Source organism: Armigeres subalbatus, chromosome 1 (assembly GCF_024139115.2).
Source record: "Armigeres subalbatus isolate Guangzhou_Male chromosome 1, GZ_Asu_2, whole genome shotgun sequence".
NCBI lineage: Eukaryota > Metazoa > Arthropoda > Insecta > Diptera > Culicidae > Armigeres > Armigeres subalbatus.
This window is the reverse complement of record NC_085139.1, coordinates 29,226,368-29,246,821: the sequence shown is the minus strand read 5'-3', so window position 1 is coordinate 29,246,821 and position 20,454 is coordinate 29,226,368. Positions and strand designations below refer to the sequence as shown.

The 20,454-nt window shown below is 42.5% G+C and overlaps 1 long non-coding RNA gene across 1 annotated transcript; it reads left to right on the top strand.

Annotated features, from left to right (window-relative positions):
- Nucleotides 1-3,030: 3,030 nt before the first annotated feature.
- Nucleotides 3,031-3,685, top strand: LOC134223330 (uncharacterized). Its single transcript, XR_009982526.1, has 3 exons — nucleotides 3,031-3,169; nucleotides 3,226-3,345; nucleotides 3,413-3,685. It is a non-coding gene; the product is annotated as an uncharacterized LOC134223330 (long non-coding RNA).
- The last annotated feature ends 16,769 nt before the right edge of the window (nucleotides 3,686-20,454 follow it).

The window sequence follows — 20,454 nt, the reverse complement described above, 5'->3', positions numbered from 1 at the left end:
TTCGCCAACACACAGAGGGAATTTGCTGACGCAGTGCCTACGCCTGCCCCAGCCTTTAACGAGGACCCCTTTCCGTCCTCGGGCTTTGAAACTCCGCCTGGTTGACTGACGCCGCGAAAGCGACGATACCATGTTGTTCTTCGCGCGGACACTAATGTTCCTGAGATTAAAAGGATCGAGTTCGACCACAGAGCATGACCACCGGTATGACCCATGAAGCCGACTCCGATCCCTTGACCAATTCTCTTACTTGTTTGAACTAGCCATCCTTGTGTCCACGCGCCACCTTCTGCGTAGCTCCGAGACGATTTGGGCGATTTGCGCGAAAACGTGAGCACATCGAACAACACGTGTTCCGCCGTTTCTCTAAACCAGTGCACACCAAAACACTCGGGTGAGGCCGAGCAAGCTTAGCTGCGTTACATGCACTGTGACTTTTGGCAGCACGCTTGAACGCCGGGCACATCGAACTCCCCCATGGGTGCTTGCTGTCTCACAGCTTTGCTGGAACAAATCAAACAACAATTGGGAGGGCCTGTGTGCAGCATTGTGCCTTATGTCCCTCCAATCCGCAGCGCTCGGCAGATTTCGATTGCTTCTGTCAGGCCCTTTGCAGTCCCATTGCTTGTGCCCCGGTTCCAGGCACTTTCAGCTATAAACTTCGGGTTGCTCGTATATGCTCTCACAGGGCATACCGACCATCCCACCTTTTGACGCTCCCCTAATCTTGACTACCTTTGAGGTGTGTCCGCTGCAGATAGCCGAACTAATGCTATCTGCGTCCCTGCTCGACCTTTCCGTAGCCGAACGAGCTGCGGTGTAAAGTCTCCACTTCACACTGTCGCCGCAGTGCCGCAGACGAGCCTCTTCGACTCTCGGTGTGATCTCGTCCAGATCTTTAACCCTTAGATTCACTTCCGTCGAGTGCTCTCTCACCTCGACCGTCTCGTCTAGGACTTCCTCCGCCAACTTCTTTTTGTATGCGGCGCCCTTTTTGCGAGACGCCCCGCTTCAGCTCGAGGGATCATTTCGCCCATCCGGGTACGTCTTATTCGGACGTACGTCGGCGCCGAGTCTACCGAGCTTCGACGTCACCCCTCATCACGTTCAAGACGTCCGAGTACTCTGGCCCTCGTCCGCCGTCTCTAGACTTCTCATACCTTTCATTCGCCTGCTGGGCCTTCGTTATTACGGCCCTCCTTCTTGACGTCTTCGGTTTCCTTCTTGTTCTTTGGACTAGGGTCCAGGAGGCGTCATCCCCTCTATTTCCCTGGTCTGGGTCTGGACCTTTCCAGGTCCTTCCTCCCTGGTTTTGGAGGTAATTTCGGCCTGGAGTTCAGCATCCCAGCCCCACTCACCCTTTGTTCGGGGTAGTAACCTCCGCTCTTTTTGAGCTTGGCCTCCAGGGAGCCTGCTATCCCCTGGAGACTGTCTCCCTGTTTTTGTAAGGTCTGCTCTGGTTGAGCAATCACCCCTGACGCCTGCCTGGGCGATTACTTGAGCCCTCAGTCTGGGTAGACTTTTGGCACCACTGCCTGCTGTTGGTAACGCCCTTCGGTCGATTCGACCTTGCCCGAGTCCGGCGAATCCTTGGGCCTCTTGTCTGGGTAGACCTCGACTTCACGGATTTCACGGGTTTAGATTTCTGGCCGTCCCGACCGCCTCTCTTCCAGCTTGGCGTCCAATATCGACTCTTCAAAGTTTCAGCGCAACATCCTCTTGAGGTCCTTATCACTGATAGTATGCTTCGATGACGCAAAGTCGATGATGGCGTCTAGCTGTTCCGCTCATGCCACCCTCGAAGGCTGAAAAGCCCATCGCGTTTGCAGTTCATCGCACACTTTGACACCGCAGCAGAGAAGCTTTATGCACAAAAAAGATCTTTACACAAGCAATCTTTCTCGACATTAGAAAGGCTTTCGGACACCACTTCAAGTGTAGGGCTGGTACTTGAACAAAAATTCTAGAGTGGGAAAATACAGACGGAAATTTGTTAAATACATCCAAAAAACCTTAATAAAGACACAAAAAAACCAAAAATCTCTGGGAACGAAGGACCTTCGTGTTAAAGCCAACAATACTTCTGTCACAGGAAACAATAATGGAAAAATGCCTACGTCAAGGATCAGTGATAAGTGTTACGCTATTCCCATTGCAATGGACACCATATATGCAGAGCTTCCTGCTGAAGCACGCACCTCTTCGCCGACGGTGTAGTTCTTTTCGGCCTCCGATGGTAACAGGAAAAATCTCACAAAAAATTACAATCAGCGCTAAATCGGTTGAATCATGGGGAACAACGCACCGGCTTCAAAATCTCTACCGAAAATGTGTAACTATAGCGTTTCAAACACCCTGGAGATCTAGAAAACAAACAAGTCAAAGTCTCATCAAATTTTTATTAAAAATACTATCAAATTTTATTAAAATACTATGAAATTTATTGTTTCAACAAGATTTGCAAACATAATAACAATTACAAATATTAGTATTTCAACAATACTTCTTAGAAAATGAGCTTTTCATAAAAGCTCGAATGACTTCCATCGTTTACAGCATTTGAAAATAACTCAATAGGTTTTTGTGGACAATATTTGTTTTCGATTTTATATTAAGGCTTTGTTCCGTTTCGCAAATTGAAATCAAATTAAACTTATCAGTGACAGTTCAAAATGTTCAAATAACCATGCTTTCAGAGCAAGATTACTTTTGACAGATATCGAAGAATTATTGATATACCGAGTTCGATTCTGTATCCGGTCTAGGATGCTTTCGGGTTGGAAACTTTCTTGACACCCTAGATATAGTGCGTCCATTGTACTTGCCACACAAGATACATACGAGGAAATGCTGAAAGAATACGTTGAAAATCGGGCCATGTTCCAGTTGGAGCCATTGAAGAAGAAGATGCTACCCGCTTATACATGACAATTTCTTCGGGGACTTTATTTTGCCTTGGTCCATAATTATATTTATTTGCATACGCCCGTTAATTTTTTAAAATCAAATAGGGCATTTGTGATTGTTTAGCTTGATTTTCGCAAACAAATCAAGCAATCTGATGGTCGACTGAAAAACATTTTTTGTCAAGTGGAAGTGGCCAGAAATGGATCGCTGTGAAATACGCGAGCAGCCGGAGTGCGCGAGAATGCCATTGCCAATTAGTGAGGTTTGTTCATTAATATATTTTTATTAACCATTGATAAGTGACAATTCAATTTTCAGAACATATTATTTGGTTCTGAAACGAAGCATCCCAACGACCGCAACCTTCCCGGTAGGAAAGGAGTAGTAGAAGTCGGAAAGACGGAATTTCCAGAGATAAATCCACGGAGATGTAACCAGGTAAGTGCCATATATTTCCATTAAAAACAAAAAATATTGCCAGGTAAATATTGTTGGCGTATTTCAGATAAATATCAACATAAAACCTGCCTAAATTCAAAAACAAAACGGCAGTTACAGGAGGACGAATCAAGTAAAAAAAAGTAATGAAATGTATTTAAAACAAAGAGAACAAAACTCGGAAAAAATATAAAAATATTTTAGATAATAAAACAATAATGTATTTTCCTATTTATATTAAACCAAATAATCGATTGAAACAAACATACAACTCTTTTTGAATCAACAATAAATCTCTTTTAAAAACAAAAAAAACCGACTTAATCCACCTACAGTGAACGCAACCCTTCTTACACTTTTGAATGGTTGTGTGTGCCCAATGCATATTACAATTTCGATGCATATGACCTTCAATTGAATATAAAATAACTGATATTATCTGTGTAACCTGCAACTGCACCAGGAAATCACCCAAAGCACATCACTGCACTCGGCGGAGAGATCGCCTTAGTCGGGTCACTGTTAAACTCGCACTGAGGGAGAACGATGCTTGGCTGCTTGCTCATCATCAACACCAAGCCGCATATAATATAGAACGGTATATAACAGGGCTGTCTAGTCCCACACATCCCCTTTCTCTCCGGATTTTTTTTGTCGTCGCAATTATACATTATTTGGTTTTGTACCCGCAGCGCTGGGTAGACACCTTTGCGTGGTGTGTTACTGTGTAAGATCTACCAAGGTCATATTGTCAGGTCAGCTACAGGCAAATCCTGACCCAACGAATTCCTTCTAATATTCAACTCCGTGGTACTTATGAGGGTGTCGCTGAGTCCACACTGCTGAGGACCACACCACCTTGATTTCTGATAGCAATCTGAATAAGGATTTCAGGAGAAAAACATGAGTATCACTAGTGTCCAATCTACGAAGTTTACCGTAACAATGCTAAGCTATGCTATGCAATTATACCTTCTTTGGTTTTGCCTTTCTCGTACAACAAAGTTGTACCAGAAAGGCTTTCATTTCACTCCCAAAACGTACTTTTATAGAGCGCTTGTAGACCCATAGTATTATATACCATTCGATTCAGCTCTGAAACAAACTGAGCAAATGTCTGTCTGTCCGTGTGTGTCTGTCCGTGTGTGTGTGTGTGCGTATGTGTGTGCACATTGAAACATTAGCCAATTTTCTAGTACTAAACCTGAATCGATTTTGCTACAACAAGTTGCATTCGATGGGGAATGCTTTCTTCTTGTTCACTATTGAGTTTCATAATGATGGCACTTCTCAAAAAATAGTAAATATTCAAAGAGTTATGAGACATCATTATTTCATATTTCAAATAAGCTATCGATTTTCTAGGTTATGTTCTCCCAAGACACAATTTATTCGAAACCGGCACACTGACAGCATAGAATACACAGCTTACACGGGAAGAAAAAACTTCACAAAGAAACATAGAAACCCAGTAAGGAGTTAAAAGGTACCTATTTTAAGATTTCATGTATACACTGAAAATTCTCGTTTATTTTTTCAAAATGACCTAAGAAACATATTTTCATAAATGAATTTTAATATTGCGATCAACAGACTAATATGATAGCTTTTGATTGCAGTACACAAATTAATTCATGAAAAAAAAGGTGACATATGTTCTTTTTAAAAGTTAAGCGTCATTTCTGCCATTTCTTTCCCCTATGGGCCGATGTGAGCAGTGAGAAGTGAAAAGTGAGACGTGAGAAGTGCGAAGTGAGGAGTGAAAAGTAAGAAGAAATGAAAAATGAGAAATGAAAAATCACCAGATGATCCGAAATGAAAACAAAAATGTTTTTCCAAATTTAATCTAGACTATCCTTTGAAAAGAGCTGAAATTTTTTTGCTAATATTTTCAAATGGATATAATAGAAAAACGACATCCCACAAAAAGTGTTGTATGGGTGACCATCGCAAAATCAGTCAAACTTTCTAGTGAAAATATTTAAACAATCCAAATTGGGCCCTACACTGAAAAAATCCAGTTTAAAAATTTTAAAGTCGATTTGCGAAAAACGCCTTTTTTATTTAAATGAAATTTTGTCTCAAGATAGGTGATTATGTTCCCTACCAACCGGCCATACATCGCAAGCTGGGCACTCTTAAGGAAAAAAAGTTTTTCTAACAAAAACTTTTTCTTGTCGGAAATATTTTCAGTGTATTTTCATCTGAAATTAAACCAATGAAATCCATCGTTATAGAACCCCAAGCAAATCTATTTTTATGATACATTGTCTAATTTAGCCACTAAATATAGTTTGTTTTTAAATTAAGAGTAATATTAAGAAGGGGTTTATATCTTCAAAAAAAAATATTATATTCCATTATTAGCTTCTTTAGTTGCGACCAGTTACGACCAAAACATTGTACTCTGCCTGACTGTACAGGAATACTTAATATGAGTATATTATGTATACATATGTTAAATCCACCCCTTAAAGACACTGAAAAAATCAATTCCGTCAAGAAAAAGTTTTTGTTAGAAATTTTTTCCTTCAAAGTGCCCAGCTATGCGATGTATGGACGGTTGGTAGGAACATAATCACCTATCTTGAGACAAAATTTCGTCCAAATCGAAAAGGGCGTTTTTTGCAAATCGACTTTTAATTTTTAAATCGATTTTTTTAGTGTAGGGTTCAATTTTGAGTTTTCAAAAGTTTTATTAGAAAGTTTGACTAATTTTGCGATAGTCACCCCATACATTACTTTTTGTAGGAAGGGTCGTTTTTCCTTTTTGACCATTTTCAAAAGATAGTCTGAATCAAATTTGAATAAACTAAGTATGCACTTTTCTTTTAACTACACTTCTTAAATATTGACCAATAAATTTACCAAAAGTCAACTTAAACAAATCAGAACACTTGCAAGTTCCCAAAAGTTCTATTTTGGCTTTACGCATTTTATTACATTTCCCGCATAACTTTTCAAAAGGGACCTGGCAGTACAATTTTTTCATGAATTCTCGCTTAACTTTTCAAAAGGACGTAAGTAACATTTTTTTTCATGAATTAATTTGAATACTGCAATCAATATTGTGATTCTCGAGATATTATAGCATTTTGCTCATTCACCTCTGCCTCGCTTAGTTGTGCGCCGCTAAGGTATTGTGTCATATTATGGTACTTTACTCAAGTGTAGAATATTACATCACAAATTAAACATAATTGCACTACTAATATCCACTTAAACAATATCCCGAACGCAACACAGGCGAAAGAAAAGCAAAAAACTACTAAACCTCGAACAATTTCACTTAAAAATATCTTTTCGTAAAGGGACGACAATATGCTACATACCTTACAAGCGAATGTGGAAAAGCTTACCGAAGGCTCACATCTATTTGACATTCATTGGTTTATTTACTTTTTGCATGGCGCACAACTCGGCGCATGGGACCCGGCGCGTAACTGGTGAGCCAGTATGCTAATTTTAGAAAAGAATCGCAATAGCTTTCATGTTGTTCTGTTGATTGCAGTACTCAAATTAATTCATGAAAAAAATGTTACTTAAGGTAGCCTCACACCTCGGGAATTTGGTTCGCGGATTTTTTCCCCATGCATTTTTGCATATGCGATGTTTTCGGAATTTGGACACGGAAAATCAAAATCCCGGCCCCATTTAAAATACACGGGGCTCAAAATCCGCTGGAAAATTTTCCCGATGTGTGAGGCAGCCTTTAGGTCCTTTTGATAAATTATGCGAGATCTATAGTACAGCAGAAAGTTCATTGCTGATAAACGTTCATTTCGAACAATACACCGCAGATTGCTGGTTAATTTTTTTTTGACATATACTCTGTCTCGCTCAAACCAACAGCGAATAATTCAGCGACTACTTTAACGAACTATTTAAGGAACAGCTACTTTAACCGACCGTGTCCATTTAGCAAGTACGGTGTTGAACATAATCTGGAGATTAAAATAACACTTAATAAAGTTTAAAAAAAAACTTAGCAAGTAACCGCACAATATTGAGTAAAACAAATTAAGGGTGTAGCATTTCTGCATGCGGTGAATAAATTTCGCACCGTGTATCACGGTGCTCCCCTGACCGTTATTAACAAAAAAAATTCTCCATCAAAACTAATACTTGGAACTGAATTCTGGGGCTCTACTGCATCTCCGGGTGGAATTTGAAAAAAATTGGAGTTACGCCCTTTTTAAAGACGTAACTGTATGATATCGAAGAAAATAAATGTATATCTCGTCTTATGCATATTATGCATCTCGAGAAAATATAGAATACTGCGGCGTCCTGCTGGTTGCTTCTCAGGTAATCGCAACAGTCACTAAACACGACAGAGTCAATAAAAATCTTACCCACATTATGCACTTGTCATGATAAACCTCTCCATGTACTCAGTGACTCGGTTGCCTCTCACTAATACAATTGAGTATTGCTGTCATTTGGCGAAAACACGTGGTTTTGTTTGAGGAGAGGAAAATTTTCTCCCTATCTTTTAACCGGCGGCTATCTTGACGTCTACCTTCGCAGTCGAGCCTGCGAGAGTAAGACCGCCGCGAAAGTCTAGAAAAAGATAAGCGCGACAATATTTCTCAACTTCCATCGAGCCGTCAGCAATAAAAGTACACCGATTCTTTTTTTACACGGAGGATGCGTTCCGCGTAAAAAAAGTTTTCAGTTAAAAACGACGAATCATGCAAAATGGAGCAACTTTTTTTTTCCTTTGTCCATCATATAGAGCTCGGACCTAGTTGATCCATCTCGCTAAATGGAGCAACTTTGCAAAAATTTTGTATGGGATTTTTTACCCGGCCATGTAAAACAGAATCGGGTGTAGTTTGCTGATATACCAGTTGCATACTACAATGATGTACCACAGCTTTGATTCAATGTATTAAAAACAGTAGTCATATCCTTGACGAAAAATGTGTTTATTGAAAATGGTATCGATTTCAATATTTCCAGATCAAACAAAATTTCAAAACCTGGCGACAATCGGCTACAAGTGCTGTCTTCTTTGTATCCACACTTATTACCTGGGAAAATTCGAACCGTATTTAAATTGAACAGTTTGTCAAATTGAACCATTTCGAGTACATTATTGCAGGTGACCTTAAGATTATAAATCTAATAATAGGAATAATGACTAATTGCGAAGCCGGCGAGAGCGGCGTTTCCAGGACTATTAGGACTATTGTAAATATTCAGCTACTAATAAAAATTGAAAAGTCGGCCATGTTGCGTGAAAAATACATCTAATTCCCGACAAGGACAGTGATTCTATATTGATGAAGTGTCCTCCTCTTTCAATCCACGTGAACACTCTTTGTTCGTTAACATTTACCGTCTGATACCTCAAAAGGTATCTTAAGCATAAAAACAGCTTCACTGAGGCATACCACTATCTTCTCTGATGCTGCGCATATTTTTTGTTCCATTTGAGTTTGTTTCCAAGTTTGTTGACGTATGTATGAACGAAGCTATAGTAAAGAACAGATGGGTAACTGCTCCTTGAATGCATGTACCCATACCAATACCAATCAAAAACATAGAATTGAAGTGCTAATTGCGTTGCTCCAATTTTTTGTTATTTTTTTCAGCTCTAAGCATGCACGAGAGCATGGAAATGACACGTATCAAGTTGAAATCAATAACTTTTATATAGAATAACTTTTTGTCACTTGTTATGTACAATTGTGTTTTTATATAAACAATGTATAATGGACCCTCAAAACTTTTTTCTAATATGTCATTTCTCTAAATCTAAAATTGTTGGCGTTATCGGAGCATGTTATTAATAGTGGTACAATTACTCTATGTGAATGACATCTGTGGTTTTTGTTTACAGGTTTTGAAGCATTTTCCAAATGTTTTCAACTCCTCATATGAACCTTCACCTGGATTCTATGTCGCAATTGATAAGTTCGTTGTCTCCTGGGAAAGTTAAGATCTTCTGAAGACCTCCAAATATCATATCCCAAAGTTTCATATAAAAGGATTTTTTAATACATTCGGCCATGGGCAGGGATGCCACAAAGAGTATATATCGACATATACGCCGAAGTTGTATAAAACCCATCTCTTGCGAGCTGAAATTTATTGCGAAAAGAAGATATGTGTGCATTTGATATTGTCCATTTAATTTAAACATAAATAAAAGAATTAATCATACGTAGTTGGCTAACAAATTGAATTTAGACTTAAGATGAAGCTAATCTTATTTTAAATGTTCTTAGACAAATCTCAAATTACTTATCGTCATAGTCAACAATTTTGTATAGAATTCTAATGGCTATAACAAAAAAAAAACTTTTTTTTTATCGCTGACGACACCTTGGAAGTTTAAAAATATGTATTTGATGAGATGTTATACACAGAATTCTGTTTTTCACACGATTTTGTTTCGGTCGAATTTTTGATCGTGTGGCTTTAATTTATGACCAAAATCCATGCAACATGTTCCTAAAAACCACTAATAATCCAGAGAAAAGTCAGATGATTATTTATGTACGATAATCATTTTAGATGAGGATACAACTTAGAAAATTCAGATCGTGTTGAAACAGAATCCTGTGAATTTCTTCGATATATATCAGTTACGTCTTAAAAAGGGCGTAACTCCAAAACGGGAATTACGACTTTTTTCAAATTTCGTCCAGAGATGCAGTATAGCCCCAGAATTCAGCTCCGGGTATTAGTTTTGATGGAGAATTTTTTTTGTTAATAACGGTCAGGGGAGCACCGTTTGTATATAACTGACAGCATGAATGTTTGTGTTGCTTCTTTCGTGCTTTATTGATGATGCTAACCTCTCAATGTTTTCCAAAGCTTCAAATGTTTTTTTTTTTTTTTTTTTTTTTTTTAACGAAGGTAATGGAAATCTGCAAACAGACACCTGGGGAGGCGAACCCAGGTAGTGTGAGGATGGGATCACCACTCCCGACCCATTAAAACCAACTCCTTCCTCTCCTGTCATTCCCCAGGCCCGCAATTAAAGCAATACTTCGGGGATGACTATTGAACGTGCTTGCCCCTCCATGACGTACACAAGTGCACGTATGCGCCTCAACTCTTCGACACTCCCATGCAGCACATTTTGCACAAGACATACTGGCACCACATGGCCTAACACTCACCTGCCTATGCCCTTGAATGACTGCAAGGGAAGATCAGGCACCCTGCAGAAGTACCCCAATGCCGCCATCTCACAACATAGACATTCCTCATTCAGTATGGTGCTCACCCGTCCTGCAACAGCATGGCACCCCTTGTCTCCCCAGCCGGAGGCGACCCTCGGTTGGTGGCTAATATGCCGCTCCTACCTCCGCTACGAGGCGGTCCCTTTCCTGTCTCATATTTCTGAGGGTGCCGCAGAAACATCAACCCCCCCTTGGACACTCCTGCCAGTCATGGCAGAGACTTTCGTGTCCCTACTTCTGAGGTGCCGCAGGTATCTGCCCCCGACACTCCTGCCAGGCCTAGCAGAGACTTCACTCATTCCGTCCCTCGACAGCCGGATCACACTACTGCCTAAGCAGCCACTCTGACCATACATTACCATGCGAGTCTAGCATGTGCTCGCTCATCACATTTGATCAGTCCCAATCGCTTGCACCACTTGTGCACCACTCTCTTTGACATTCAGTCACTCACTCAGTGGGGTTGTAATACCCCCATCTCCCATTTTATCCACTCTGTGCACCTCCCTGTGCATCGTTTGGGCGTGGAACACCCGGCACGTCAGACGTGCCCTAACACTCCTACCCAGGCTTTGATACTGCCAATAGGTCACCGTTAGGTACTATGCCGGTAGCACCCACCCATTGACATTTCGAAGCCAGGTAGTCCTCAGCCAATGTGGTGGTCTCCCCATCCTGGAACAGGGGTCGCACCACTACCTTGTCATCTCCTGATTTCTGAGGTGCCGCAGAAGCATCAACCCCCGACACTCCTGCCAGACGCAGCAGAGACTTTCGTGTCCCCTACTTCTGAGGTGCCGCAGAGGTATCTGCCCCCGACACTCCTGCCAGGCCTCACCAGACTTCAGTCATTCTAACACTACCGACCATGCGTACCATGCAGAGACTTACTTGTGTGCTCACCCCACACTCGGTCCCTCGATTCTGTGGGGCATTGCAGAGTAATACCCCAACTACCATTCGCTTGCACCACATGTGCACCACTTGGGGTGTGTGGGTACCACCCACTGCCACCCGCTTGCCGCCGAAGCAGCCCTCACTCTGTGGAACCTCCACAGGCTCCGTTAACGACCTGGCTAATTGTTTCACCCCCACCATTCATCCCTTCGGCACAGGGTCGCCTGACACCTTAGGATTCAGGGGTTAGGGAACTTGTATGTTTAAAGCGGCACACGGTCGCTTGATAAGGTTTGCTTGCGGATATGTGGTTTTTGGGAGGGAATTAACAGCGCCCCCTGTTAACCCCACCACCTCCTAGGCAGAACCCCCTGACTCACAGACGGCTGGGGAGGGGTCGTCAAGCCCTTGGACATGGTCCCTGCTGCCCGCTTCAAATGTGCTTCAAATGTTCAAATGTGGAACACGAAAACTAATGGACGAACACACACCACACACGCGCTAGAGACCCGAAGCCGATGACTTCATCCGCCTCAACACAGCTGTAAAAGTTTCGTCGTTGGAAATAAAAATCGCATACCTACGTACATGCTTTCTCGTGCGCTCGTTACGTTTGCTGCCATTTTGTTTCATGCTTTGGAAGGAAAGAAGAGGCGTGTCATTACGGCTAACTGCTTTTTGGTTTGGGTGGTTTGGTTGGTTTGGGTGGAATGATGGTGTAGTTTGGGCATATGGGTGATTTGAACATTCGTTTTCATACACCTCCTTATTTCCATATTATGCGGCTTTTTTTTCATTTATATTTATGTGAATTGTTGGTTTCATTTTGACAAATGTACTTGTACAATTATTACACAAAGGGATGCAAAATCAATGTATGACATACAACTATATGTAGTATGATTGAACTTTAATATTACATTGGTGAAAAACACTACGTGGGAATCAGGAAAGTTGGAAACATATCGAATTTTAATCCATATGTATTTTTCAAAACGCGCCGTTGCGCTAATCATTATATTTACTATCGCTAATCATTGTACTACCGCACGATCGCATATTTGTAACATATGCATTTTTCCTTTCTCGTACAACAAAGTTGTACCGGAAAGGCTATATGATTGCTAAAAAACTTGATAGAAGGCCCGGAGACCCATAGTGTTATATACCGATCGACTCCAGCTAGACAAACTGAGGTGACGTCTGTTTTTTATTGTGTGTATGTGTGTATGTGTACAAATTTTGTAGGCACACTTTTTAGAACTTAGAATTATCCGATTTACTCGCAACAAGTTGCATTCGACGGGGAATTGTTTGCTATTGGAAATGGGCCCGATCATTGCTTTTCGGAATTATTGAAAAACCATTGTTTTTCCCCAAAGGTCCCCCTTGAAAATTCAAAGAACAATTTTTTTTGAATGGTGGCAAGGCAAAAATATTAAAAATGATCGAAAAAATGTGATCTATTCCCCCAAAGAGCTTTTTTGACCTTTCTAATGTGATTTTTTCAATATATTTTATAATGCACGAGAAAGGCATCATCACTGCTAGGTGGATTAATCTGGGTTTTTTCTTTTATTATATATGTTTCTATTTTATTCATTTCTCGGTGATAATACCACTATATAGATTTAATTTTCGAACATATAACGTTCCAAGGTCAAAAAATTGAAAACCATTTTCACCGAATATTTCCGGTGTGAATAATTGAAGTTTCCCCTAATAGTTGTCCCATCTGCACTCCCCAATATGGTTCACCGCACTTCTCTTTCAAAGACTCCAAGTACACGTTGGTTGCGTGTATTGCCTAGGTCTCCTGCCCGAATAATGGCTACCGGTCTGTTGAGCGTTTTGTAGATTTTTCAACGGCTTCAACTAACTCTTGGGAAGAAAACTGCACCACGAATTTCATTTGTTCGATGGAGCATGTAGTCTAATTTTCTCATTTCCCGGCAATTGCACTCAGGCAATGAAAATAGGCAACGTCCCTTCATTACAAACTGCCGATCACAGACGGAACACCACAGGGATCGTGCTTGAGTGCCCTTTCTTTCAGCCTGTACATAAACAATCTTCCATGTGGTCTAAAATGCAGTTAGTAGCTTTATGCCGATGACCTGCAAATATTCTTTCCGGATCTATACGAGAGATTGCGAGATTGGTCGCTGCGGTCTACAAGGACTTACAATACATCGACCGATGGACAATAGCGAATCACTTGTTCTGAATCGGAGAAAACTCAAGCGATCATTTTTTTTGTAAAGGCGACCCTATTGTGCCTGCAACTGAAATTGTATTCTGTTGAGAAAAAAATCAGCATCTCGGACTGCATGGGGAACCTTGGACTACGTATGGACAGACGTCTGAAATAAACCAATCAGGTAAACGATGTGATAAGTAATGTCTCTAATACACTGTACACTTTTCGAAGGTTTTCGCCGGTACTACCCGTTGCAACTAAAAGAAAGCTAGTGCAATCTGTAGTAGTACGATTGTTTACATACAGTGATGTTGTCTACTACCTGGGCTTGCCCGTAGCACTCAATTTGATTCCTTTACAATATTTACTGCAGAGAATCAACAGCGGCTGTTTTGAACACGATACTCGGTCACGACATTGCAACAATTTATTAACATCAATAATTCTACAAACAACTTACTACACCACCTTCAGTATGGGGGACATAGTAGAACGAGATCGTTTGTTAAATCCAACATACCAATTCGATGAAGAAGGCATAATTATATGAGGAACCAACTACCGTTGGCGTCGAGACAGCAGAACACCGTGGTCAAGTTCAAAGCAACATTGATGGGCAACACCAATTAACGTCTTCTGACAGTTTACTAGTTTATACCTGTTTATACTTAGATTCAGCATTATTAGCTTTCCTATGTAAAATTTTCAAAAAACCTACTTTACCTGACAAAAGGTTCAACCACGTACGGTACGTTCCCCTAATAACCAACAATTACAATTACAAATCAATTCTTTCTTTGTCTGAAAACCTCCTGCTTCGATTTCTATGAAAACCGAAATGATGAAACACTGATCACCACCGATGAAAACTCGTGGTGTATCTACATTATCTTTTTGAAGTCTTCTCCTGCCATGTACATCGTCTTACACGTATTCATAACTGTAGCAGGATTTTTTTTCCTAAAGTTTCTGAAAGTAAAGTAACGCAAATAGAATCCGCTTATACTGATTCTGTATGATTCTCATAATATTATTTTGGCAACTTGAAGCTTTCTTCAACCCTTCAAGTGGCTTCACGGGAGTGTACACTTATAACTTCACTTCCACCTTTTCAACAAGATTTTTTTGCTTTGCTCGATAGGTAGACGGTTTGACAGTTTAATATGTTGATTAAGCTTCAATCTTTGCGCAAACTCTATATAATATACTCTGGCTAGTTTTTACGTTTAATGTTACGAGTCAACGCATCAATGTAGCTGGTTAAGCTGAACGTTCTGTAAATCATACCAATAGTGTCAACCCATGCTAAAGCGATGTTTATAAGTAGGCACAAAATTACCTTGCCATAACTCTCTGCCTGTTTCGGAAGGGATAGAAAACATCTTTGTAATTCAGTTCGCGTAACACCAGATCCATCGCCTTGACTAATCTTGTCAACTGGCGATTCATTCAACACGCTATAGTTTTTCTCTCCATTTTCCAAAAAACTTGGTTTGTGCTTTCTAGGGATCCTCTTAACACACCATTGCGTTTATCAAAAAAAACTTTCTCCACTTTATACAGTTGTCTTTCCAACACGCCCACGTCATGGCGTGCATTGCGTAGGTACCAACTTGTCAACCTTTCTTTCAATCTATCTAACGGTTACATTATTTCGCAAATCATTTAAACCTTTTGTCGTGGCACCACGCCTTTAAAACTCACAGCATTATTCTTTCAAGTCTACTTGGTGGTCTTTCCAACACGCCATGACGGTCCTCAAAACACGCAAATCGTTTCAATTTGACACGCTATTGCGGTCCTCAGAACATGCAGATCATTCTACTTGGCGGTTTTTTCAACACGTCATTGCGTTTCTCAAAACACGCAAATCATTTCAACTTTCTGGAGGTCCTCTCAACACGCCACTGCGGTCTTCAAAACATGTGAATCATTTCAGTTTGACTTTGCGGACCTCCTACCACGCCAATCATTTTCCTTGGCGGTCTTCCCAACACGCCATTGTGGTCTTCAAAACACGCAAATCATTTCAACTTCACTTGGCGGTCCACCCAACACGCCATTGCGGTCCTCAAAACACCCAAATCATTTGACTTGGCGGTCCTCCCAACACGCCATTGCGGTCCTCAAAACACGCAAATCATTTTACCTGGCGGTCCTCCCAATACGCCATTGCGTTCCTCAAGACACGCAAACCATTTTACCTGGCGGACCTCTCAACACGCCATTGCGGTCTTCAAGACACGCAAATCATTTTACCTGGCGGTCCTCCAAACACGCCATTGCGGTCCTCAAAACACGCAAATCATTTTACCTGGCGGTCCTCTCAACACGCCATTGCGGTCCTCAAAACACGCAAATCATTTGACTTGGCGGTCCTCCCAACAGGCCATTGCGTTCCTCAAAACACGCAAATCAGTTTACCTGGCGGTCCTCCCAACACGCCATTGCGGTCCTCAAGACGCGCAAATCATTTTGATTATACTCCCTGTCACTTACCAACACGCAAATCGTTTAATCTTCAATTTCCTTCCAATACAACATTGCGGTTTTCAAAACACGTATATCGGCATATAATCTGGAGTCTACCCACTCCCTGCCACTTACCAACACGCCATTCCGATTCTCCCAACTCGCAGCATCTTTCACTACGCAAACACAACAAAAAGTAAACAACTTTCTTATTTTATTTCTTTTTCGTGAAACTGCGCAGTGGGTGATTTCCATGACACAGAGTTTTCACAATGTTACACTCGATACTAAATGAAATTAGCAGCCAAACCTGCCACTGTCGCCAAATGTATAACCTGCAACTGCACCAGGAAATCACCCAAAGCACATCACTGCACTCGGCGGAGAGATCGCCTTAGTCGGGTCACTGTTAAACTCGCACTGAGGGAGAACGATGCTTGGCTGCTTGCTCATCATCAACACCAAGCCGCATATAATATAGAACGGTATATAACAGGGCTGTCTAGTCCCACACATTATCATGCTTTTATCGATTTCAAAATAAAAAAAAAGAATATTTCTGGAAATTTAACAATTTTTAAAAAATACAGAAAGACTGCAGATTTGATTTGCCGCCTTAAATGGCAATATTACAGCTTCTGTTTAAGCCCAAAAGAGTTCAAATCGGGTCATAGACGGCTGAGATATTGGTGTGACAATTCTTCATTAGTAGTCTGAAAATGTGTCTCATATTCGTATTTCACAGATATCTCTGAAACCGAATTTCCGATTGCAGAAAAAAATTAATGGGTCCAATGACAAAAACATAGCTTTCGTTTGAAGATAAAATCGCACAAATCGGTCCAAGGATGACTGAGATCTTGATGGGGCATATTGTCTAATGCTTTATGTTCGTATTTCAGAGATATCTCCGGAACCCAATGTCTAATTGCAAAAACAAAATACAATGGGTTCAATGGCAAAGTCATAGCTTTCGTTTAAAGATAAAATCATGCAAATTGGTTTACAGACGGCTGAGATATTTATGTGACATTATTTTGTTAGTTTTTTGAAAATACACTTCATGTTTGTATTTCTCACATATCTCTGGAACCAAATGTCCGATTGCAAAAAAAATTGAACTTGTACAATGACAAAGTCATAGCTTTCGTTTAGTGTTAAAATCGTGCAAATTGGCCCACGGACGGCTGAGATCTTGATGTGAGATTTTGGTAACGCACACACATACGCACATACGCACACACGCGCACACACAAACACACACACACACACAAACACACACACACACACACACACACACACACACACACACACCATGGCCACTGCGAGTTAGGGGGCCTGTCTAGGATGTGGTGGGGTTTGACAGTGGGCTCTGTTGATCCTCTATAAAAAGCTGCATGTGTCTGCAAGCAGGCCCTATCACAGCGACCGTGCGCCGCTCAAAGCACACAAGCCCAAGAGGAGTGCCAACCGGCACATCAGGATTCATACCAGTAAGATCCTGATTATGGTATACTGGTCACGGCAAACGATATTGGACGATTCTCGGTTTATGGATAGGACTAGGCGTATATGGGCTGACAGTCGAGCTATTCTGTTTCCTGAGTAAAAAAGAGTGACATCTTCTTGAAATCATCATCATCATCAACGTGCACTGCCCACACGAAGGGAGACCCGACGACGAGAAAGAAGCGTTCTACGCACAGCTGGAGCAGACATACGATGGATGCCCACTGCGGGACGTTAAAATCGTCATCGGTGACATGAACGCACAGGTAGGAAGGGAGGAAATGTATAGACCGGTCATCGGACCGGATAGTCTGCACACCGTATCGAATGACAACGGCCAACGATGCATAAACTTCGCAGCCTCCCGCGGAATGGTAGTCCGAAGCACCTTCTTTCCCCGCAAAAATATCCACAAGGCCACATGGAGATCACCTAACCAAGAAACGGAAAACCAAATCGATCACGTTCTAATCGACGGTAAATTCTTCTCCGACATCACGAATGTCCGCACTTACCGCAGTGCGAATATTGAATCCGACCACTACCTCGTTGCAGTATGCCTGCGCTCAAAACTCTCGACGGTGTACAACACGCGTCGAAGTCGGACGCCGCGGCTTAACATTGGGCGGCTACAAGACGGTAGACTAGCCCAAGAATACGCGCAGCAGCTGGAAGTGGCACTTCCAACGGAAGAGCAGCTAGGCGCAGCGTCTCTTGAAGATGGCTGGAGAGATATTCGATCCGCCATTGGTAGCACCGCAACCGCTGCACTAGGCACGGTGCCCCCGGATCATAGAAACGACTGGTATGACGGCGAATGTGAGCAGTTAGTGGAAGAGAAGAATGCAGCATGGGCGAGATTGCTGCAACACCGCACGAGGGCGAACGAGGCACGATATAAACAGGCGCGGAACAGACAAAACTCGATTTTCCGGAGGAAAAAGCGCCAGCAGGAAGATCGAGACCGTGAAGAAACGGAGCAACTGTACCGCGCTAATAACACACGAAAGTTCTATGCGAAGTTAAACCGTTCACGTAAGGGCCACGTGCCACAGCCTGATATGTGTAAGGACATAAACGGGAACCTTCTTACGAACGAGCGTGAGGTGATCCAAAGGTGGCGGCAGCACTACGAAGAACACCTGAATGGCGATGTGGCAGACGAAGATGGCGGTATGGTGATGGACCTGGGAGAACGCGCGCAGGACATAATTCTACCGGCTCCGGATCTCCAGGAAATCCAGGAGGAGATTGGCCGGCTGAAGAACAACAAAGCCCCTGGGGTTGACCAACTACCAGGAGAGCTATTTAAACACGGTGGTGAGGCACTGGCTAGAGCGCTGCACTGGGTCATTACCAAGATTTGGGAGGAGGAAGTTTTGCCGCAGGAGTGGATGGAAGGTGTCGTGTGTCCCATCTACAAAAAGGGCGATAAGCTGGATTGTAGCAACTACCGCGCAATCACATTGCTGAACGCCGCCTACAAGGTACTCTCCCAAATTTTATGCCGTCGACTAGCACCAACTGCAAGGGAGTTCGTGGGGCAGTACCAGGCGGGTTTTATGGGCGAACGCTCCACCACGGACCAGGTGTTCGCCATTCGCCAAGTATTGCAGAAATGCCGCGAATACAACGTGCCCACACATCATCTATTCATCGACTTCAAAGCTGCATATGATACAATCGATCGGGACCAGCTATGGCAGCTAATGCACGAACACGGTTTTCCGGATAAACTGACACGGTTGATCAAAGCGACGATGGATCGGGTGATGTGCGTAGTGCGAGTTTCAGGGGCATTCTCGAGTCCCTTCGAAACCCGCAGAGGGTTACGGCAAGGTGATGGTCTTTCGTGTTTGCTATTCAACATCGCTTTGGAAGGGGTAATACGAAGAGCAAGGATTAACACGAGTGGTACAATTTTCAATAAGTCCGTCCAGCTATTTGGTTTCGCCGACGACATAGATATTATGGCACGTAACTTTGAGAAGATGGAGGAAGCCTACATCAGACTGAAGAGGGAAGCTAAGCGGATCGGACTAGTCATCAACACGTCGAAGACGAAGTACATGATAGGCAGAGGTTCAAGAGAAGACAATGTGAGCCACCCACCGCGAGTTTGCATCGGTGGTGACGAAATCGAGGTGGTAGAAGAATTTGTGTACTTGGGCTCACTGGTGACTGCCGAAAATGACACCAGCAGAGAAATTCGGAGACGCATAGTGGCTGGAAATCGTACGTACTTTGGACTCCGCAAGACGCTCCGATCGAATAGAGTTCGCCGCCGTACCAAACTGACAATCTACAAAACGCTAATTAGACCGGTAGTCCTCTACGGACACGAGACCTGGACGATGCTCGTGGAGGACCAACGCGCACTTGAGTTTTCGAAAGGAAAGTGCTGCGTACCATCTATGGTGGGGTGCAGATGGCGGACGGTACGTGGAGGAGGCGAATGAACCACGAATTGCATCAGCTGTTGGGAGAACCATCCATCGTTCACACCGCGAAAATCGGACGACTGCGATGGGCCGGGCACGTAGCCAGAATGTCGGACAGTAACCCGGTGAAAATGGTTCTCGACAACGATCCGACGGGCACAAGAAGGCGAGGTGCGCAGCGGGCAAGGTGGATCGATCAGGTGGAAGATGACTTGCGGACCCTCCGTAGACTGCGTGGTTGGCGACGTGTAGCCATGGACCGAGCCGAATGGAGAAGACTCTTATATACCGCACAGGCCACTTCGGCCTTAGTCTGAATAAATAATAATAATCTTCTTGAAATGGCAAGCAGGCTAATGGTTCGTCTGCCTCCGTCCCGATAAACAACCTG